We start from the raw sequence: 24,246 nt of genomic DNA, 5'->3' as shown, positions 1-24,246 counted from the left end.
GTTGGGGGTAGACCACACTGGACCAGGGCCAGGCCATATTAAGGCTTTTGACTTTTATTTTAAGAACATTAGGAAGTGTGTTCCTTTTGGTGGGGAGTTGAGAGAGGGCATGTGATTGGAATTGCATTTTGAAAACATCATTCAGGCTGCTGAGAAGAGAATGGTTTGGAAGGATTTAATAGCCTATGCAGGAAGAAATGTTAGAGAAGGATATTACAGTTTTTTAGGCAAAAGATATTGGTGAATTGGATCAACATGGAGGCAATAAGTGAGTGGGGGAACCCATGGAGATCTCTGGGGACAAAATGGAGAGTGCTTGATGATGATCCATTGGAGGGTGTTGGGTAGGAGAAGTCTACAGCATAACTCCAGGGTGGCTGGAATAGAGAGTAGAGACAACCTCAGGATTCATCTATAGTCATTCTTGTCAACTGCATGTACCTATGTCATTGAGCCCAAACTCAGAGTATAATTTAATGATATTCCACCCTACCTGCTTCCCAGAATCCATCTGAAATCCACCTGCATACCCTCAATGTCCATCAATTCTATCAAACTCCTCCATAGCCTTCTCTCCCTCCGCTGAGCTGTGTATTTCTCAAGCCTCTTTCCCTTACTTGCTTTTGCTTAGATTCTACTTTTATAACATCTTCATTATTTACCAGTTTGTTCAATATTCTTTTTTTTTTTTAAACGAAGATTAAGAGTTCATTCTTTTCTCTATTTTTGAGTCCTCATTATTCTCTGTTTCTTGGTTATTAGTGGTCCTGTTTTCTTTCAAGTGCCTCTTGTCTTTGAAAAGCTCTTCTGATCAAGCCCATTTGCCATTTTGTTGGCCTGTCTTCCTTTTTCCTATAAGCTGTAAGTATGGCATTATGGCTTTCTTTCATCTCCTTTCCTCTTCTTCAGATACAACTGTAGACACTTTGCTATTCCAAGATTGCCTAGCAGTGTCTTGTACAAAGTGGAGGCTCAATAAATACTGGTTAAATTTGTTCCTTTTATTGAATGTACAGACTTTGATGGAACCACTTAAAATGCTTCTTGTACGTGATCTCTTTTGTATCTGCGTGTGTGTGCGTGTGTGTGGGGGCACCTCAACCTGCATCCAGGCTTCCCTTGGGGAGACTCACAAAATAATTTACTCCTCTATGGCTGTACAGGAGTGAGATGGATTTTCACATGTGCCTGTGGAAATACCTTAGAATGTATTGGGTGCTCATTATAAATGTATTTCAGTGCTTAATAACAGGCTCAATAAATGTTTGTTGATGCATATACTTTCCAAATTCATTGCCAGGTGATTTTAGGTGGTCATTGACTCTAGGTCTCAGTTTCTATGCCTGTTAAATGTTAATAATCAGAGAATCAAAGAATTTTAGGGACTTTTAGAGAAAGAGAAATGCATTCATTCCATTTTCAGGAACTGTACTAGATTCTGAAGATGCAATGATGACTAAGACTGGGTATGAGAAGGAAAGAGGATGATTTTTGCAAGCAGTTGCTTGAAGCTGTAGTTGAAAGTCAATACATTGCTTGTCCCAGATTGAAAGTAGTCTCTAAGGGAGGCCATTCTCTTTCTCCAAACCAAATTTTCCCTGCCTCTCTTTCCAGGTTATTGGTAAAGATAAAATGGATAATGTATTTGAAAATGTTTTGAAAAAAAAAAGCTCTGTACAAATTGTACATTGGGCAATTATCACTGAATCAATGGATAGGTGGCTTATTCACTGGATGTGGCATTTGGTTAGTGAAAGGAGATTTTGAAGATTGATGGAAATAGTTATTTCTGGAAATAGCCTGTTTGCTGATTACTGTTAGTTGGCATCAGTTAATGTTTTTTTTCTTCACCCGTGATATACCTAGAGATTTGTGGTAGAATTAGCTTTGCAAATTGAATACTTTAAAAAAAAACTCCACAAACCTGTATGTTATATTTATAAACTTTACATTGTACTAAAGTCAGCAAATGTCACAGAATTAAAATCAGTAAATGCAAAAGTGAAGGTTGCCATAGCAACAGTAACTAACCCATATTGCACGCAAAACGGAATGTACATTAGGATTTACATTCATCGTCCGTTATTAGAGAAAAAATGTTATACAGAAGAAGGTGGCAATATGGAGGTGTTAAGGTGACCCTAACAACTCTTACCTTTTAAACTTCAGGCTTTAGCTGTTGGAACTTTTGTATCTACCAAGCTTTGCCTCGTTTAAGGAAAAATAAAGTTGGAAAATTAGAGGCAGCTTCAGGGCAGAGGTGTGCACCCCCCAGATCTAAATCTAGCAGAACATCACCCTTGCATAAATTATCAATCAACTCGGTAGGTGTTGCAGAGAAAGAAATAGATCCAGAATACTAAATGTTTATGAAATTGTGCACCGCACGTAGGGTACTTAAGAAGAATTTCTGCCAAGCATAGTCAGATTATCCAAACCTTCAGTGGCTCTGAAACCTGGTAATGCAAGATGAGTTTGGGGCTTTGAGGAGGTGTGGGAAGGCCCCATGGGAACCAGGCGGGACTGGAGCCCTACACCTGGGTCCTAGCCCCCGCCTCCTGCTCCTATCTACTCCTCTGGCCTCCTTGGCTGAGTTTTCCATTTCCTTTTTAATGACTCCCTTGCTTACCAATGAGGGTTGTCGGGGGCGCCAGATAGGAGTGGGAGGAGGAGAATGCAGAGTACCTTATGGATGCCAAAGCTCTCTTTGTGGTGCTACTGCGTGAGCTGCTTTCATAAGACAAGTGCCAACCCCAAAGTGAGACAGGGCCTTTGCCTCTTCCTTGGAGAGGACCTAGCCTTGGCTGGCTGCTTACATAATCAGATGTTCCTCACTCTGAAGGTTCTTGCAACCCTCGAGAGGACTCTGAGTCATTGCCGAGAATACTCTTATGCCTCCTCTGTATCAGTCTAGATCAGGAGATGGCTCTAGATGGAGACTCTTTTACCGAACAAAATTTTCTTTTGTAAAATTGGAAGAACTGTTGCTAGTGACTAAACATATGATTCACTCTGATATGCAGCTGACTTTTAAAATAATTTTAAGTAAAATCAATCACAAACTTATTTCCTTCTACATACATTTGAATGTTCTTTAGTATTCCTTGGCTTCACTCTCAAACTCTAATTCTGTAGCTCTGGAGTGTGGCACAGGATTTGCATTTTATCAAGTAACCATGGTGATTTCCAAAATGTATTTTAAAATCAACCAATCAATCAACCAACCAACCAGTTTTATGTAATTTAAGGAGTTGGAATGAGGTGAGCATCCTCTGACTCCATGCCCCCCGCCCATCAGAATTTTGCCAGCAAGCTCAGAAGGCTGTCCCAGTAACAACCTGTCTCTTGTATAGTATTAAGTAACTCTTTTGGTATTAACTGCCTCCTGTTTCCTGCCCCCCCCCCCCATTTTCTGCTGTGAGACCCCAATTGTGCTGCCTCACTTCCCAGGAAATACCTGTTGGCTGTTGTTGGTATACTTATTTTCTGGTCCATCAGACTTTTCATAGCTTCCTTCTGCTTCTTCCTCCACAAATGCTGAAGACATTCAAGTTTGGTGGCTGTTACACGTTTGTCTCTACCTGCTTATATTTGGGTGCTCAAGTCACCTTCCCTTTTCACATAAAATTTTTGTTTTATACTAATTTAAAGAGCTCTTTTAGACTTAATTAGACATTTTTTTTAAAAAATCAAATAACACTCTTGTACATCCATAAACAGGGATATAAGTGAAATCAACTGGTTACGTATTCCTAAGATTCTTCATATTCAGGCAACTAGTAGCAGATGTCAACATAGTGACTTACAAGCATTTTTAAGGAACAGAATTCTTTTTATCCCTTGACGGTAACACCAGTAAAACCTTGTCAGCAACCCCCATACGTTAAAGAGATTAAAAACTGAGGTATAAACATTGAAGCATTAAAACAGCTAAAAGAATGTATGTATTTTTTGACTCTGGAACGGGAAAAGATGTGGCAGAAGAAAAAGTCCTTAAGGAGCATGGTTTCTGGTTAAATATGGTAGATTAGGCATACATGTTTCACTCCAGCTTTTCCCAGGAGAGTGATGGTATAGAAATAAAAGGTATAAAACCACAAAGCTATAACTTTTCAGGAGATAGCTTTACAGAATTTTTCTTTGACTCGTGTTGCCCATGATTTTCCATGCAGTAGATCCTGCTCTGTGCCATCACAACATTGATGAGGCAGCATTCCTCAAAATAACCCTTCCAAAAAAAAACAGCATTGATATTGGGTTCTGAAGTCTGAAGCAGGCTTTGTGTTATGTAGAACTTTCCTAATTTTGAATTCCATTTTCAGGAATGTAGCTAAACTTGTTGGATGTACAGTCTCTCTGACTCTTAGCTGCAACCATTTGATGCCGAAGGGTTAAAGAATGATCTACTTCTGGCTCTCATTTTCTTCCAAGCCATTCATAGCCAGTCTGCAAATTATGATGCTTCTGATTTTGATATTGGCACACATGCAGTGACAACGAGGACTTGACTGTTGCCTGGTCAACAGACACATTAAATCATAAACTGATTGAGACTTCCCAGCCCAGAGCCATTGATATTGGAAGAAATGTGCATGTTCAGATTAATGAAATTACAGATATAGACATTTGGGATTTCACTGCACTTACTGTTTTGTAACCTGCATCCTTAAATAAAATATATTCTGAACACTTTTTCATCAAATATTGTATAAAACTGGACTTTAAAATATTTTCCTTCCTATGTATTACCTTAAAATATATAATCCATCCCTTTCTGGTCTTGTCTTCTAATTTCATTGCATATTTCTTCCAGAGTTTGGTTTTGCACCACTCTGTTTTATGTGGACCCTATGGGGAGATTTAAAAAATCATGCTTTCATTATTCATAAAAGTCAAAAAGTAGACACAACCCTAATGTCCATTAACTGGTGAGTGGATAAACAAAATGAGGTATATCCATATATCCATACAATGCCCTACTATCCAGCCATAAAAAGGAATCCATTCTGATACATGCTACAACATAAATAAACCTCAAAAACATAACGTTAAGTGAAAGAAGCCAGTTACAAAAGACCACATATTGTATGATTCCTTTTATATGGCATGTCCAAGAAAGGCAAATACATAGAGACAGAAAGTGTATTAGTGTTTGCCAGTGATTAGGGGTGGTGACGAGACTGCCTACAAATGGGTGTGCGGGATCTTATCGGGAGGTTGGGAATGTGCTAAAACTGGAATGTGATTATAGTTGTACAACTCCGTACATTTACTAAAAATTACTGAATTGCACACTTCAAGCATATGACTTCTGATGATATGTAAATTATATATCAATAAAATCATTTGGAAAAAAAATACTCTGCCACCACTGCTGTCTTCCCAGAATAGTGCTTAGTTAAAAATATGCCATGAACATTCTTTGCCTTAGAAAACAGGTTTTGAATTCACACAATTTTTTTTTTTTTTAAGATGTAAGGTAAGAGTGTAGAAAACATAAGGACAAAGAGCTTTGCTGGTCTTAAGTTTCTGTGTGTGTAGAGACTATCAAAGCCATCAACACTAGCCATGGGCCCAATGCCAGAGGCTCTTTTCCACCAGCCCTGGCCCATCCCTATTCTCAGCTCCAGCACTTTCAGTGATGAAAAGCCATCATTTTTAATCAATCCATTCCGTTGTCTTAGAGTTCCGGTTGTTAAAAGAAACTAAAAATTTAAACTCGAGTCTGTCTCTCAGTCCCTTTCCATCATAGGTCCTTTTCTGAGCTTTAAACTTCTATGGAACAAGTTCATTCTCTCTTCTGCAAAACAGCATTGCGTTCTCAAAATATGGGAAGCCACTCATCTGGTAGCTGTCGGGCTTCTCACCGCTGGGCTAAATGTTCCCAGGGGGGCCTAAATGCTCTTCGGGTGTGTGGGGTTGACTTATATGCCCTCCTCCATCACAGCGTTTATACCACGCTGCCTCTCCACCTGTCTGAGCCCCCACTAGGTGGTGAACATCTCCCTTACCTGATTGCTTTCCCTGGCTGCTGATTTCTCAATGGACACTTGGAATGAGGCCTGAGAAACAGGCAAACTACCTTGCAAGTGATATGCTCAGTCTGCGTCAGTACATGGTGATCTTTTGCTTTCTCTGCTTTTTTTCTTGCATGAGTTATAAGACACATGATTGTAGATCTTGTCATCTTTTGCTGACACTATGAAAAATTAAGTAATAATCAGAGCCTGGTCACACACACTGATCAAATGCTGTAGCGTCTCTTCACTATTGTTTTTTTCCTTCTTACACTGATTTCCAGACTACTTGCAAATGTTCTTCATGATTGTAACAATATGAGAGGAATCTAGGGTCCTGCCTACATTTATTTAGAAGATGCTCTGCATTTCCTTGAGAATCTGAGAAAGTATGTTTTCCTCGTTCATTATTTCAAAAATATTTATTAAGCATCTGCCACGAGCCAGGAGAAAAAGCAGTAGCCAAAACCGTTCTTTAACTCTTGTGGAACTTACAATTTAGTGGATGAATAAGGTAACACAGAGGTAAACAAATAGATACACAATGTAATGGTGAGTAGTGCTAAATACTAAGAGGAAAAACAAAGTGGAATGAGCATCCTTATGAGGGAAGCTATTTTAGATAATGCGGTTTGAGAAGATCTCTAAAGAGATGGCATTTGAGCAAAGACCAGATAAAGTACAGGAATCAGATCATGGTTACGGTGGGAAATGTTCAACTGGCTCTCCAAAAAACCGTGCATATGTATAGACATTAGTTTAGTACACAATTCACAGATAAAAATAATAAAATATACCATACTTTTTATTATAAATTCTATTTAGCTAATTTATTCTCAAAATACTTCCATTGATTCTTGTATTTGTAGACAAACTATGGCTTCAATTGGCTAAAATGTATTATAGTTCTGACATGAATGTTAATTGATACTTTCTTTTCTTTAACAAGTAAGAATAAAGTTATCTACTTCTTGGCTGAATAGGTTAATAGTTTTCAAATACTGGAAGGATCTTTCCTCAAAGTTCAAACTTTGTGTGCTATTCACAGTGTAATGCTACAGATGTGACACACTTTTAAATTTAATCTGCATTATTAACATTTTCTCCATCACTTTCTTAAGCCTAGACAATCAACAAAAAAATAAAACAAATCCTGATATGTAGCATTTGCCAATTTCTGTGGTGTAAAAACTCCTGTCGCAGCTGATTTCAAGCTACCAGTGTGGCATTATTGAACATTGAGTAGAAAAGAGATGCACACCATTATATAGCATTATATACCATGCAGATGTAATAGAAACAAATAGCCTTAAGAGCACAGATAGTGTTAAAATGTAGTAAAATAATTAGGGAATGATGAGTTTTGAGTATTTATTCCTTTGTTTTTAACATAATTTATTTAATTGCAAGCAGCTGGCTCACAAAGTTCTTGAAAATTTAGCCATCAGATAACCAATATGAGTGGGCTCCAGCACACTGTATGTGACATATGGCTATTTGAGGGAGGAGCATTCCAGGCAGAGGGAGCATTGAGTGTGAAGGTCCTCAGACAGGAACAAGCTTAATATGCTAAAGGAAAGCAAGGAGGCCCTTGTTGTGAGTGCAGAGTAGACACAAGGAGAAAAGCAGGCTGCAGAGATAGTCAGGGGCCAGATCCAACAGGGTCTTGGTGGCTGGGGGTGGCCCACAGAGCTCCACGCCCTCCAGCTGAGGCCACCCTCCACTCACATATATTACCCCCAGCAGGACTGCAGAACCCCTAATCAGCTTTGTGACTTTGAGGGACCACTTACCCTCCTCACCACCATTTTCCTTATCTGTAAGATAAGGAAGTTGAACTGCTGTGACATTTAAGCTTCCTTCCAATTCTAACAATCTCTGAATCTGGATAAGACTTCAAAATCTCTTCCTTGCAATGAATTCAGTGAGTCCTGCTGCCTGCTGCCTCTGTCTATGTGGGAGACGTCTGGGCTTGCTCAGCATTTCCCCCGTATAATATGGTTTGAGTTAGCCTTTCAGCCATTGGGTATCCACTGCATCTTCTGCATTTCTTTCTGGCCTCTGAACTTGGTGACATATCTCTGCATCCATCTTGCAGAAAATCCAGTGACATTTTCCAGTTGAGCATTTGTGGAAGGTGGGTAAAGCCTCAGTCATTTCCAGGGCTGTTGCTGAATAGCTCTCCAATATGCCCAGCCACTCTATCAATGTCATGTCATTTTCACTCTGAACAAACAAGTCCTCAAAGCTTCGATGACTGTCTGAGACGAGGCTGCGAGGAAGCTAATGGACTCAAGGAACTTAACTGAGTACTGTCCATGGATCTCCATGTGGATCTCTGAGATCACTTTCAAATTAAGAATATAAAAAACAGCTGGATATTCTTCAGATGCTTAAGGTGGAGAATGATCAAAAATATCATTGGAGAAAGTAAACATCTACCTACCGGTGATCACCAGCTCCAAATTCAGGGAATAAATCATATGAACTATATACTCTTAGGATGTAGAAACTTCCTACCTCACTAATCATAATTTTTAGAGGAACCGTAGTGCAGTGGTTGTGATTTCAGGCTATAGAACCAGACTATTTGCACTTGAATTCCAAGCCAGCCATTTCCTATGTAAGCTCAGTTTCTTCGCTTTTAAATGTGAGGTGATAGAGGAGAACCTAAGATGGTGGCTAGGTGAGACAGGGCAAAAAAACACCTCCATGAAAAATACTAGATAAAAACCAGAAAATGACCCAGAACACCATTTCCAGAGATGCACCAGCCAGACAAGGTCTGCTAAATCCACAGGGACCGTGCATTTGGTGAAACCGGGAGTCTGCATTCTGAAATGAGTGAGTGAGCCGGCTGAAAGTCCAGCAGCTGTCCTGAGGTGTGGGGAAACCATGGGTTGGTGTTTGGAGATGAACTAGTTCTTTTTTTGGAAAAAGAAACAAAAAACAAACCTGGAAGCAGCTACGGATACAGCGGTGAGCATAGCAGGAGTGAGCTGAGCCTACGCCTCGGTGCCTGGCGTGGAGGATAGCCCATCCCACACCTGCTGCTGATTGTCTTGGGCAGGGTGGCAGAGGGGAGCAAGGAGGAGAAAGAAACCATGCCCCTTTGCAGCCATCTCCCTGGTGGGCTGGGGAGGCTCCTGCCCAGGGCTGGAGCCATAGCCCAGAGCTGCTCCAAGGGTCCCAGTGTGATGGGGAGTGTTTCCTGCAGCACCGTGCATATGCCACAATATTGGCCATGGACAGTGGCCTTTAGTGCACCCACAGCTAATTGTCCTGGCACTCAGAAGGCAGAGCTGTGTGAAAAGGGGGAAATTAACATGCCCCATTCAACCATCTTTATAGCAGGCTGGGACCGCCCCTACACGGCCCGGCAGCCCAGGGCTTCCCCTGGAGGGCTGGTGCACACTTGTGATGTGGTACAGCCTTCCCTCAGCAGAGGTCCTGGAAGAGCACAGCTGAGAAGGGGGACCCACTCAGAAATCCCAGGGACCCTACGCCAATACCAAGGACTTGTGGGTCAGCAGCAGAGACAATCTGTGGCAAGACTGAAATGAAGGCTTAGACTCTTGCAACAGCCTTAAATCTCTGGTAACACCTGGGAAGTTTGATGATTAAAGCTGCCCTGCCTCCCTAACCACCCAGACACACACCCCACATTCAGGGTGGACAGCACCAACAACACACCCAAACTTAGTGCACCAATTGAACCCCACAACAATCAGATCCCCACACACCACAAAGACAAAGTTGGGGAGAACCGACTTGAAGGGAATAGTTGACTTGCGGATGCCATCTGCTGGTTAGTTAGAGAAAGTATATGCCACCAAGCTGTAGATCTGACAAATTAGAGATTGATATATTTTATATTCAGAAAGAACCGTATCAAGTAAAGCAAATGCCAAGATGCCAAAAACAACAAAAAATTTTAAAGCATATGATAAAACCAGATGATATGGAGAACCCAAAACAAAACACCCAAATCAAAAGATCAGAAGAGACATAGTACTTGGCACAATTAATCAAGGAACTAAAGACAAACAATGAGAGCATGGCACAGGATATAAAGGACATGAATAAGAGCATGGCAGAGGATATAAAGCACATAAAAAAGACATTAGAAGAGCATAAAGAAGAAATTGCAAGAGTCAATAAAAAATTAGATGATCTTATGGAAATAAAAGAAACTGTTGGCCAAATTAAAAATACTCCGGATACTCATAAGATTAGAGGAAGGTGAACAATGACTCAGTGTCCTCGAGGACCACAGAATGGAAAATGAAAGAACAAAAGAAAGAATGGGGAAAAAATCAAAAAAATCAAAATGGATCTCAGGGATATGATAGATAAAATAAAACATCCAAATTTAAGACTCATTGGTGTCCCAGAAGGGGAAGAGAAGGATAAAGGTCTAGAAAGAGTATTCAAAGAAATTGTTGGGGAAAACTTCCCAAATCTTCTATGCAATATAAATACACAAAGCATAAATGTCCAGTGAACTCCAAATAGAATAAATCCAAATAAACCCACTCTGAGACATATTCTGATCAGACTGTCAAATACTGAAGAGAAGGAGCAAGTTCTGAAAGCAGCAAGAGAAAAGCAACTCACCACATACAAAGGAAACAACATAAGACTATGCAGTGACTACTCAGCCTCCACCATAGAGGCAAGAAGGCAGTGACATGACATTTAAAATTCTGAGAGAGAAAAATTTCCAACCAAGAATACTTTATCCAGCAAAATTCTCCTTTAAATTTGAGGGAGAGCTTAAAATTTTCACAGACAAACAAATGCTGAGAGATTTTGCTAATAAAAGACTTGCCCTACTTCAGATACTAAAGGGAGTGCTACCGACAGAGAAACAAAGAAAGGAGAGAGAGATATAGAGAAATTTAACAGACATATATAGAACATTACATCCCAGATCACCAGGACACACATTCTTCTCTAGTGATCATGGATCTTTCTCCAGAATAGCCCATATGCTGGGACATAAAACAAGCCTCAATAAATTAAAAAAAAAATTGAATTTATTCAAAGCACATTCTCTGACCACAATGGAATACAAATAGAGGTCAATAACCATCAGAGACTTAGAAAATTCACAAACACCTGGAGAGTAAAAATGAGGGGGAGATGAAAACATTCCTGGGTAATCAAAATCTGAGGGACTTCATCACCAGTAGATCAGTCCTATAAGAAATGCTAAAGGGAATTGAGCAGGCTGAAAGGAAGGGACACTAAACAATTGACTGAAACCACATGAAGAAATACAGATTTCCAGTAAAGATCACATGGTGAATATAAATACCAATACTACTGTATTTTTGATTTGTAACTCCACTATTTACTTCCTACAGGATCTAAAATACACAAACTGTAATGATAAATCAGTGGTGTCGGACTCAATGTAAAATAGGTAATTTTTGACAAGAACTACATAAAGGTGGGGGAATGGAGGAGTATAGGAACATAGTTTATATGTCCTATTGAAGTTTAGTTGGTATCAAAGAAAAACAAGATTGTTATAGTTTTAAGAGGTTAAATTTAAGCCCCATGGTAAACACAAAGAAAGTGTCAGAGAATATGACCATAGAGATGAAGAGTAGAGTAGGGGTTACGAGAACTGAGGGAAGGGGCAATGGGGAGTTAAGAAATGAGTGTAGGGTTTCTGTTTGGGATGAAGGGAAATTTCTAGTAATGGATGGTGGGAAGGTGATGGCATTGCAACATTCTAAATGTGATTAATCCCACTAATGGAATGCTAGGAAGGAGTTGGAATGGGAAGATTTAGGCTGTATGTATGTTTCCACAATCGAAGGAAAAAAAAAAAAGACAGTCTAAATAGATAATGACAATTAAATGCCAAGGATGATCCTGATCCTGGATAGGATCTGAGGATGGAGGAGAGGAGGCTCAAAGGGACAAAGTTGGGACATAAGAAAAAAAAAAAAGGAAATATAGAATGTAAGCTTTATATCAATGTTGAATTTCTTGAACTTCTTAGCTGAATGTTCTTGTTTATGGGAAATGTATATGTAAATTATATTGTTTGTTCAAGGATGTGTGCAGCTTGCTCTCATATGTTCAGAAGACAGATCAATAGATGATGGATGAGAAATAGGGAGGGAGGGAGCGAGGAAAAGAAAGAAATGGTAGTGTGACAAGATGTTAAAGTTGGTGGATCGGGGTATCGGGGGAGGGGGGTCAGGGTATGCTGGAGTTCTGTGTATGGGATTTGTATTATTTTTGCAACTGTTCCTGTAAGTTTGAATGTATTTCAAAATAAAATTAAAAAAAATAAATAAAGTGCACAATCCAAAAAAAAAAAAAATGTGAGGTGATAGCAAGTGATGATACTAAGCACTTTGTTGGGATGTTATTAGAATTAGATGAATTAATAATGCTAGAGTCTTCATATAATATGGTTGTGTTAGAGGCACCATCACACCTGATTTCATTTTCTCTTTAGAACAACCCCTATCCCTGGAGAAGGTTGGCAGATGTTGCCACTTCGATTTTGGATGGTTCAGCATTGCATGATCTAGCTTTACCATAACTTCAGGCATTTGTGAAATATTTTTCATTTGCATACTAGAATCCCATTTTTGGAACTGTCTTGCCTAAGCTTGATTTATAATTTGAATCCCTTTACTACTTGTGTGTACTTTGGCCAGTTACTGAACTTCTCTAGGTGTCACTTCCTCACCTGATTAAAGGGGATACAATAACAATCATGACACCCGCCTCATAGTGTGGTTGTGGATTAAATGATGCAATTTTTGTAAAATCCTGAGGCGCAATAGCCAGGTAACTGATACCATCATCATTGTTATCAGCAGCATCATTCCATCAGAGGAAAGGAAGGCTCAGAGAGGTCAAGTGACTGGGCTAAAGAGAGGGACTGAGACAGTCCGTCAGTACCCTACTAGCAGATGGAATGCTGTTGTGACACACTGTATAGCCACTAATCTGGCCTTTGTTTCTTGAAAGGAACACATACCTGAAGCCTTTTCCATCTGCCTTGGGTGAAATACTGGTTTGGCTTTACCATGAGATTCTGCCACCTTTCTTTGGTTCCAGAGCTGGGGAGACGATGGGGTGGGGTGGGTGCTGATTCTGACTCCTGTGATATTAGGAATCCATAGAACCAGCAGTGTTTACTGTGCATTTTATTTAGCAAAATACTCCCACTTTGGCAGCCATTAATTTGCATACTGAAATCTACAAATGGCCTGTGGTAGTTTGGAATTATATACCCAGAAAAACATGTTTTTAATCTTAATCCATTCCTGTGGCTGTGAACCCATTGTAAATAGGACCTTCTGATGTGGTTACTTCAGTTAAGATGTGGCCCGACTGAATCAGGATGGGTCTTAATCCATTACTGGAAGCCTTATAGAGAAGGCACGGACAGAGAAGCCATGGGAAGCAGCCAGAAGCTGGAGGTCAACAGAACCCAGAAGAGAAAGGAGAAGACGCTGCCATGTGCATTGTCATGAGATGGAAAAACCAAGGAACCCAAAGATTGCTGGCCAGCCGGAAGATACTGACCCTGGGAGGGAGCAAGCTTTATAACCTCTGAAACCATGAGCCAGTGAATTCCTGTTATTAGCCAATCCATTGTATGGCATTTGTTTCAGCAGCCATGAAACTAAAACTGTAACCTTAGAACCTAAGAATCTGTGGTTGAAACAATTACAGATTCTTGAGTAATAAAAATCATAATTCTATCAGGAGGCCCTAAATATAGAGGTCTGTTCTCTCTTCTTGCCCAACGCATTAAAGCTGGGACTCTCTGGGCAAGTCTCTTAACTTTACTGAGCCTCAATTGACCCAAAAGTAAAATGAAATGAATAATACCTTACTTTCTTGAATATTGAGCTAGATCAGATAATCTCTTAAGATCCATTTAAATCCTTAAGGTCAGTGATTCTAATGTGATTTAGAGAAAGGTTTAAAAAATGCATCCTTAACTAATGCGTCTTTACCTAATAATAATGACATAATCTTTCTGTGCCATGGTAATTTACTGCATCAGAAAGCAAACGGATTTATTTCATTTCATGTGGCACCTCCAACAGATGGGTGGTAGATGCTGCTGAATTATTTTGAAGCTGCCATTTAGGTTAGAGTTAGAATGCTGACTCTGATTATGGATGTCTGCTATGTGCATAGCAGGGTGCCACTGGAGCATGAATGCCCAATATTTTCCCTCCTTGATTTCATCACATTGAAGGGTCTTTCTAACTGTCTGATACAGACTGCCTCTTTCCCCCACTGCCTTTAAATCTCAGTGCTATTATTATCTTCTTCCAGTGAGTTGTTGGTGCTTATTTCTCCATTCCCAAATAGCCCTCTCTACCATTTCAAGTTCAAGAGATTAAGTATCAAAGTAACTATATTTGCTATAGTCCCTCTACCCAGAAAACACTGCAAATCTTGGGTACTGCCTGCCCTATATTTTGCTAATTTACTAGTTGCTCCAGTTTTCTATTGGCTTAAAAGAAGAACATTTATTTTGCTTATGAAGCCATGATTTGGGTAGGGCTTTGCTCCAAAGCTGGGGACAGGAATCAGATGAAGGTTTGTTCACTCACATATCTGATGCTTGATGCTGGTTGTTGGTTGGAACTTAGCTGGGATGTCAGTTGACCAGAACACCAATATAGTTTCTCCATGTGGTAGCTGGGTTCCAAGGGTGAGCATCTAAGAGAGGGAGGATGCCTGCAGAAACTATATTGCCTTTAAGACCCATCTCAGAAGTCCTACAATGTTATTTCCACCAGATTCCGTTTGTCAAGGCAGTCATAAAGGTCTGATCAGGTTCAGAGGGAAGGAATAGAGACTCTCCCTTCCTGATGTAGTAATAGCGATATCATATTGTAAGAAGGGCATGTGGGATGGTGTCAGCGTGCCAGAGCCACTACGACAAATACCACACAATGGGTTGGCAACAAGACTTTATTGGCTCATTGTTTTAGAAGCCAGAAGCCCCACGTCAAGGCATCAGCAAGGCCATGCTTTCTTCCCGGGCTGGTAGCATTCTGGCGATGGCTTGCCACAGTTCTTGGTTTCTTGACTTGCATCTCTGTCTCTCTCACATGGCGATGTCCTTGGTCTCCTTATAATAGCTTTTTCTGTCTTCTAACTTCTATATCTTCCGGTTTCTTTGACTGAAATATCCTCCTTATAATGTCTCCAATAATATGCAGTAAGATTTATGCTGATTCAATTCAGCCACACCCTAACTAATAATATCTTCAAAATCCTATATATAAATGTTTTCATGCCCACAGGAATGCAGATTAAGATGAAGACTGTCTTTTGTGGGGTACGTTATTCAATCTCCAAGAGATGAGAAGCATGTTAGCGTGACCACCTTTGGGAAATACTATTAATCAAACTAGTGAAGTCACTCAAGTCACACAGAACCATTTCTGTTCCAAGTCTTTTATATTTGATCAATATAGGGAAAAAATAATAGTACTGGTGCTGTTACTAAGATTGAGGAAACTTTTGCATCTTATCTTAATTGACACATCAGTGGAGTAAGGATTATTTTTCCCATCTCTAGCCCCCTTTATGGCTCCCTTCTTTGAATGATTCTGGAACATAATGCAGTGGTTTTTATTCTGTCTCTGCATTGATTAATACTGAGTATGACCTTGAGCAAGTCAGTTTTCTTTGAGGCTTAATTTCTTCATATGTCAAGTGAATGTGTTAGACCAGATAGCCTTTTCTGGGATGTTATGGTATTCTTAATTTATTTAATTCAGTTATTCTACTCACTGAACACATACTTAAAATTAATAAAAGTAATATAAAGTTAATAAAGTAATATAAAATAGTATACAGAAGTTTGAAAAATAAAGACCTACTACCCATTATTCCTCATCTTAATCTAATATTTGACTATTTTATCCCAGTCCTTTTCAATGTACTTGCAAGTGCAGCGTTCTTCTTTGTAACCTACATTTTCATAATCTTGTATCATGTGTATTTTCCATATAGATGCCTTTTGGCGTATGGATAGTTTTTAAATGGCATTTAGGAAAAACAAATGATTGCATAATCACCTTCCTTTTCTCCAGGTCCCCAGCTCTTATCACAGAGCCCTCTGTAGATATCCTGTTATGCTAGAACAACAATTGTTATACATTTATCTGGAGATAAGGATGTTGAAGAAAAATAAAATAGGGCAAGGGGTTAGAGGGTGACTGGAATGGTGGTAGCTGATTTAGAAAGGGCGATGAGAGGAGGTCTCTTTGAGGAAATACTGGAACAGACACCTGCGTGAAGTGGATGCAAGAACCACAGGAAGGTCTAAGGGGAAGAAAATTCTAGGCAAAGAGCAGCAAACACAAAGGTGGGGATGAGTTTGTTGTGTTCATGGGGCAACAAGAAAGCCAGTGTAGCTGGAAGTATGAGTTGAAGATCCCATCCTTGAGTTCTCGGAGATGAATGCCCCATCTCTTCTCTTTTTCCAAGTCAAATTGAATCATTTTTGAGGGATTGTAGACTGCCTTGGTGGAGTAAAGAACCACATACTCTGTCACAGCTCTTCTGGAGTGAAGCTAGTTTTGCTTTTATGAAAGAACAGAGAAGTTGCAGATGCTTCCCCCTCCATCTAAAGAGTTGGCTTCCTAGCTTGAGAAGACATTTACCAGACAGACGATGGCCACTCTCTTGGAGCCTGTAGCATCCTTGTTATCACAGAGGCTGAAAGAGATTCCCAGATGGGTTTTCCAGCTTAAGCCTGCTGTCCAATCAGTCCCTAGTTCCTATAAATAGACTTGTCTCAGAGTTCTGTGCTCATTTTTCCCTTCCTGTGCAAAATACAGGGGTTTCCTACAATAGGGCTGAGCCAGTTTGAATGTATTATGTCCCCCAAAACATCATTATATTTGATGCAATCTTGTGTGGGCAGATACATTGGTGTTGATTAGATTGTAATTCTTTGAATGAGTGTTTCCATGGAGATGTGACCCACCCAAGTGTAGGTGATAACCTGATTAGATAATTTCCATGGAGATGTGGCCCTGCCCATTCAGCATCGGCCTTGATTAGTTTACTAGAGCACTATATAAGCTCAGACAGAAGGAGCGTGCTTACTACAGCCAAGAGGGATGCTTTGAAGAATACACAGGAGCTGAGAGAGGAGCTGCAGCTTACAGAGACATTTTGGAGATGGCCTTTGAAAGCAGACTTTTGCTCCGGAGAAGCTGAGAGGACAAACATCCCAAGAGTAGCTAAGAGTTGCATTTTGGAGAGCAACTGAGGGTGACATTTTGAAGAGGAGCTGCAGCTAAGAGAGGACAAAACACCCCAAGAGCAACATTCTAGAGAACGCCATTTTGAAACACAACCTGGTAGCAAGCAGATGCCAGCCACGTGCCTTCCCAGCTAACAGAGGTTTTCTGGACGCCAGTGGCCTTTCTCCAGTGAAGGTACCTGTTGCTGATGCCTTATCTTGGACACTTTATGGCCTTAAGACTGTAACTTTGTAACCAAATAAACTCCCTTTATAAAAGCTAATCCATTTCTGGTGTTTTGCATAACGGTAGCATTAGTGAACTGGAACAAGGTCTCAGGCCAATAAATTCCTGAATACAGGCTGGTGGAGCCCAATGGGTCTCAAGATGACCAAGTAAGCTCTAGGCATGAACCATTTCCTATGAGATGGTTAAAGTTGTCTAGATCTTGTCCCTGTGGTGGCTTCCTTTGCGATGCCTGGTGCCCCAAGAGGGGTCTTGAACACCTTGAGGATCATTGACCTGACCAAATCTTTAGTCTTTCTTTTAAGTTTTACCTAAGCCTAATACTTACTGCATAAATTTGGCCTCCAAATGTGGGTCAAGATCTAATGCACAATCTTGGATGTGCAAGGAAAGTCCTAGAGACCTACTATATGTCAAGGAGTTGTCATTCCTATATCTGAGGGCACTATGGATTTTGATGTGATGAGTCACTCTTTGACCTTCTTCTCTGTTTATTGCCCAATTTTGCCCTTAAAGCTTTTATCCTGGATCTTTAGAATGAGGCTTTAACTAAATTGTGGAGTACAAGAGAGTGACGTGCACTTGTCGGATTAGGCTAGCTGCTGTAAGAAAATAAAATCTCGGAGCCTTAATAAAAGAAAGGTTTGCTCCTGCTCCTCCAACTCATCTTACAGTCCAGTGTAGGCTGGTGGGGGCAGTGGTGGGATTCTGCTCCACTTAATTGTTCAGGGACCTCCCCATGTAGCAGCTCCACTGGTTTCCCTGCCCAGGGCTTCCCTTGGTTCCTCTGCATCCAATCAACCAACAACCAAAGAATGCACGTAAGGATGGGGCAGAAGGTCTTGGAGCCAGGTCTGGAAGTGGTGCATGTTATTTCTACCCCAGTTGGACAGAATTTGGTCATGTGGCTCCAGCTTCACACAAGGTGGATAAAAAATGCCATCTATGAGCAGTTGTCAAGTAAGAGAGAACACAGAAATTGGTTCTGGGAGGTAGTGTCCCTTGCTGCTCACTGCATCATGACTTGATGTGGTGGGTGGTTAACAAGAATGCAAATTCCCTGGCCCAAACTGTGTCCTAATGAAACAGAATATCCGAATGTAAGACCCAGGAATCTGCATTTTAATAGCATCCCAGCCTACTCTTACAACACACTGATACTTAAGATTCACTGGCTAAGAAGCTAGAGGGTGAAGTTATACTGAAGTAAGCATGATAAATGCCCCTCTCATTCTGCTTTCTCTACCTTTGGCACCATTTCAAAGAGAAATTAAATTAATAACTTGTTGATTTGTAACTCTTGCCCTTTAAACATGCAAGCACTCAGCACGCGGGATGTCAGAATCGTTAGTCAATACATCGATACACTTAAGGGGGGGTCTGTTCACTTAACTAATAGAGCCAAACCGAGGTTTTTTTTTTCCTCTGTCCTTGGCTCCCCAAAGCCGGTGCCCTCCGTGATGGGGAATGTGCAGGTTGCCCAGGAAGCGCTGGTGATGGATGGCTCCTTTGCTCCGCAGCTGTAACCCTCGCTTTCCTTTTCCCTTTCCTTGTCCCCTTCCTTTTACCGGTGACCAATCCCTGAGGGCCCTGACGTCTCTATAAACGTTTCACAAAGAACTTCAGATTTGCTGGACTTCAGGGGCGGAGGGCTGTGGCTTTGTTCCTGTTTCTCTTATCGTTTGGTTTAATAATTCCAATTTCCTTATATTCCCGTGGGAAACTGGAAGCCTTTTAAAAACTACTGACGGTTGCAAACAGCGTGGGTTGCAGATAGCGCTGTTTGGAGGCAACTCACCCAGGGCCAGAGCTGGAGGGCACAAGATCTGGCCGTTTCTATAGTTACTCTGCTGTCAAGCTTGTATACCTCCCTCCAAACATCTAGGGGGAAAGGATCTAAAAATCAAAAACGGAATATTACTCAGGATTCAAAAGCATTTATCATGCTTACTTCAATATAACTTCACTCTCTAGTTTCTTAGCTAGCAAATTTTAAAATATCAGTGTGCTGTAGGAGTAGGCAAGGATTCTATTAAAATGCAGATTCCTGGGTCTTTTTTAATTCTATTTTTTAAATTCTTTTCAAATTCTATTTTTGTTGGCCAAATGCTTGTAGATATTACAGCCCAGTGAGAGACTCCATTCTTATAAAACAATTTCCATATACTTGTAAAAACAACAGGATAAAAGAACTTTTCATCGAGAACCTAGTATGTAGCAGGTCCTTGATGTCCTTTATTTCTTGCAACAACCATTTGAGGAAGGGATTGTTGTGCCCATCTTACAGATGAGGAGACTGAGGGCTAATGCAGTTAGGTAACTTGATTGAGGTCAGGTGCTGGGGCATCTGAGCAAGGAATTATTTGAATTTCGCTAATAGCTCTTGAGCAGCTGCAGGGATCACGGCAGGTGTTTGGGGGGTGGTAGGATGAATTAGCACAGTCTGCCTGGAGGGGCAGGAATGGCATTGCAGGCAGAGGAACGGAATGTGTAAAGGAGGCGAGGCCACGCACAGCACGTCTGGGAAATGTCTGCTGCTACCATGTAGCTGGAGCACCAGAGCTGGGGCTGAAATCGTGCCTGGAGGCCGCATTTTAAATTTTCTTGGACATACTCAACTTTGTGGCCAATGAGGAAAGGACTTTAGGTTTTTAGAACAGGGGTCCAGCCTGATAATACCAGTGGTTTAGAAGAAGATTCGTACTGGCCAGAAGGGTTGAAGCAAGAGGAATCATCTGGGTGGCCTGTCTCTGTCTAAGCACAGTCAGCAGGTTTCCCCTTATGTGAGATGTGACTCCCAGGGATGAGCCTGGAGCTGGCATTGTGGGATTGAGAAAGACTTCCTGACTAAAAGGGGGAAAAGAAATGAAACAAAATAAAATTTCAATGGCTGAGAGATTTCAAATGGAGTGGAGACGTCATTCTGGAGGTTATTTTTATGTGTTATATAGATATCCCTTTTTAGTTTTTAGTTTTAGAATAGCTAGTTGGAAATACCTGAAAATGTTGAACTACAACCCAGTAGCCTTGATTCTTGAAGACGATATCATAACTATGTGGCTTACATGGTGTGACTCTGTGATTGTGAAAACCTTGTGGCTCACACTCCCTTTATCCAGTGTACGGACACATGCATAGAAAAAAGGGGAACAAAAAGTAAATGAATAATAGGGGGAAAAAGAGTATGAGATATTTTGGGTGTTCTTTTTTACTTTCATTTTTATTTTTATTCTTATTCTCATTTTTTGGAATAATGAAAATGTTCAAAAAATTGATCGTGGTGATGAATGCACAACTATGTGATGCTACTGTGAACAAGTGATTGTACACTTTGAATGATTGTATGGTATGTGAATGTATCTCGATACAATTGCATTTAAAAAAAAAAAAAGAATCATCTGGGGAGAAGCAATGAGGGCTCAACCAGGCCTTGGACCTCAGGGGAGTTGGAGAGTTATTATCCATCCTGTATTCTTAGAGAAACATCTAAATCATTGGGTCTCAACTGGGGTGGTTTTTGTCCTCAGGGAACATTTGGCAATGTCTAGAGATGTTTTTGGTTGCCGCAACCTGGGAAGGGGGAAGGGCACTACTGACTGCTCTTTGGTGTAGACAGGAAGGCCTCTAAACATCCTCCAATGTACAGGACAGCCAGACCCCATAGGAAAGAACTAGCTGGCTTGAGATATCAGTGGTGCCGAGGCTGGAGAAACCCTGACCTACAGAGATCAGGGCAAAACCGGTTGGGTGGTGACTGATAATCACCATGCCCACATTCTTTTTCTATCTCCTTTGATCATTTTGTGAGTCTGCGTTTGAGTTTCTCCATCTCTAAAGAAGACATAAGAAGACTATAGAAAGCATCCTGTGGTGGAACACACCCAGAAAAATTATGAACTTTCCAATGGTTATGTTTAACATACATATTCTTTATGGGCTCATAGTCAAATGAGGGAAAGTCCTTCATACCTAATGAAGTAAACTGCTGTAAGGGTGATCCTTTAATTATGGCCTCTGTTATCTTTAATCTGTAGAATCTTAATGAGTGAACTTTTTGATAAATGATTTTAAGTTGATTTTTTGTAGCTGTAGTAATGTCCCTGGGGCATCCAGGTTTCTCACTGGACAGATATGGATCCATGTTGTAAGGACGTGGTGTTGCCAAAGTCATTATATTGTTGGATATGAAATAAATTTGTCAACCATCTCTCAGTCCACAAGTGTGGTTTTTACCACCCATACTGCTTCAGTATTATAGAGTGTCTCATTGAATAAGATGGGCATGAAACAGGTGCTTGTTGAATGAGATCATCTTAGAACATTTTATCAAGGAATCATAGAGCTTCTGGATGCAAGAGACCATCCATTTTGTCAGTCAAGACTATTTTCACGATGAAGAAACTGAGGACCAGAGATGTTGAGTGACTTGCCTGAGGTCACACAGCTGACTGATGGCAGTGTGTAGGTTCTGTTTATAAGGGCCTAGGAATCTGAGGGCTGACCACTTGGGCCTTGCTATCATTTTGTATTCATAGGTGACTGGTTATCATTTTCTTCCAATTTGATCAAAGGTGAATCAGTTAGATACAGATCTCTGGATTTGAGGCAGTGATATTCACTGAAATGACAAGATGGCCTTTCTGCATTCATTGGGACCACAGAATGTTCTCTCTGTGACATTGGGACTCCTTGTACCTGAATCCCAAGGTTATGAATTGGGCTGAAAATGCTTTTCTGATGCATTTCTTAAAGTCCTGTGAGTATTTAAATGCTGCAGGAAAGTACAGATATGGTGCAGGTAAGGAAAATGCAGGTAAAGGCAAGGGACTGTGGGGCTCGCAGATAATATTACCTCCCAGGGTCCCCAAATCAATCTGTCTTGCTCAGTGTTTGTCTCAGTAGAAATCTATAATTAAGACGATAGTTTTTGCCTAGATTAGGGCATGAGAGAGCTGCACTCAGTGTGCATTTTCCCCATGTTTGCAATAAAATAAAGACCACATAACCAGGTGAGCTTGAGTCTCTGAATCCTACCTCCATGACTGACTTACCTTTCTGAGAGTCAAAGTTGGTGAGGATTAATTTTTAAAAAAAATTCACATTAAGCATTTTGCTTAGTGCCTGACAAATATTAAGAACTCAATATACGTTAGCTATTATTAAGTGTCTGGCACATAGAAGGTTTTCAACACATGTTCCTTCTCTTTTTTCCTTTTGAGTAATTCATCTGCCTCCACATGACCGTGGCCCACTTCAAGGCCCGGTTCTCTCTGGGCCTCTGCTTCCTTTTTTGAATGAAATGAAGACGGCTCCTCCCAGCTCTACAAGTTCTCTGTAACAATTCTCTGAGTTTGTGACTCTGGTCACACCACAGGTACTGAATCCAGAGTGACCGTGGTAGGGGAAAGTGACTCTTTCCCCTGATGCAAAGGGTCATTTCTCGTGATGTTGATTCCATTGTGAAAGCTTGCTTTCCTGAGCAAATAGAAATAATCAGGAGGGCAAAATAGAAATGAGGCTGTGTGGCAGCTTCAGCGTTGCCATATTGCTTATGGTTTTCAAAATGCAGTTGAATATCTAGTTAAATGGCTCTTACTAAGTGGCACACGGATGAATTACCTGCACATACCACTGGCCTTAACAAGGGAGGAATCTTTGCTGGGAAAAGGCATTACTCACAGAACTCAGCTGAATGTGAGTTAAAGTGGCAAAATATTTCAAGGACAAGTCATTTCACTTATCTGCAGTGTCGTCAGTGGCTCTGTAGCGTGCATCTGTGACTTACTGGGAGGATAATTACACAGCTTTCCTTACCTCCGTTTCCTCACCTGTAAAATGGGAATGTTAAGAGTCATGTTGTGGTAGTGGTTTGGTGAGACAAAGCACACAGTTTAGTACAGTGCCGGTAACATTGGAATCTCAAGAATGCTATTTTGTTATCTGTTTAAAAAAAATGTAGGGGTTGAGTAAAGTTCTATCTGAGGCCTCTTTTCATTTAAAAAATGTGTGATTTCCAGTTTGGGAGTTGGCTGATCAAATGCAATTTGCAAAATCTTTTAATGGATTATGAAAAAAAAGAAATAAAGGATACCCTAAAGAACTTGGACAACAATACAGAAAGAACTGTGTATTGACGCAGTTTGTATAGTTCAATAAATATTGTATCAGGTCCAGGATGGAAAAAGGATGTTGCCGAAATAATTGTGATAGTCTAAAAAAATAAACCCAACAATACGCCAGTGTGCTGGCCGGCAGGAAGCTCCAACAATACCTCCACCTTTTTCCTGTACCTTACCCGGAGTTCCTTCCAGGCGACACAGATACCCGAAGGACGATAAAGTCAATGGACGGGTTTGGTGCCAGCTGCAAATAGAAGAATTGGTGTCAAATTGTTATCTGATTAGAAAATGGACTTAACAAACACCCTTCCCAAGTAGTGCTTAAGAAAAGTCCTTTGTGGAGCAAAAGACTTCTTTTCACCTGAGCAGTCCCTCTGAGTAACAGTGGCTCACGGAGTAGACATAGAACGTATAAACACAGGCACGCACATCCATCTCCAGGGCAACTATCACAGGGCAAACGGAGACCTCCTTGTGAGCTGCAATGTAAATAGTTAGTAATTCCTTGCATTTGTAAAGAGCGCTATGCTTTCAGCTTGATTGCTCATTTAGCTGTGGGGACAACTCCTGACTTTGATTCCCACATTCATGACTCACTAG

General features: G+C 40.7%; 1 protein-coding gene and 1 long non-coding RNA gene across 14 annotated transcripts in view; one reads left to right on the top strand and one right to left on the bottom strand.

The window, feature by feature from the left end:
• LDB2 (LIM domain binding 2) overlaps window positions 1-24,246 on the top strand; it is a 413,802-nt gene that overhangs the window by 17,954 nt on the left and 371,602 nt on the right. The gene's annotated exons all lie outside the window — the stretch shown is intronic.
• LOC119529248 lies at window positions 96-24,035 on the bottom strand. 2 transcript variants are annotated; one of them, XR_005215840.1, is made up of 4 exons: window positions 24,008-24,020; window positions 23,823-23,890; window positions 23,342-23,355; window positions 4,770-4,848 (listed from the first exon to the last, which is right to left on the bottom strand). It is a non-coding gene; the product is annotated as an uncharacterized LOC119529248 (long non-coding RNA). The 2 variants fall into 2 exon arrangements; XR_005215839.1 differs by lacking the exons at window positions 4,770-4,848; window positions 23,342-23,355 and adding an exon at window positions 96-377 and having other exon boundaries at window positions 24,008-24,035.

The sequence above is a fragment of the Choloepus didactylus genome, chromosome 3, assembly GCF_015220235.1.
Source record: "Choloepus didactylus isolate mChoDid1 chromosome 3, mChoDid1.pri, whole genome shotgun sequence".
In the NCBI taxonomy this organism is placed as follows: domain Eukaryota; kingdom Metazoa; phylum Chordata; class Mammalia; order Pilosa; family Megalonychidae; genus Choloepus; species Choloepus didactylus.
Note: the sequence above shows the minus strand (reverse complement) of the source record. Positions and strands in the feature narration are given on the sequence as shown.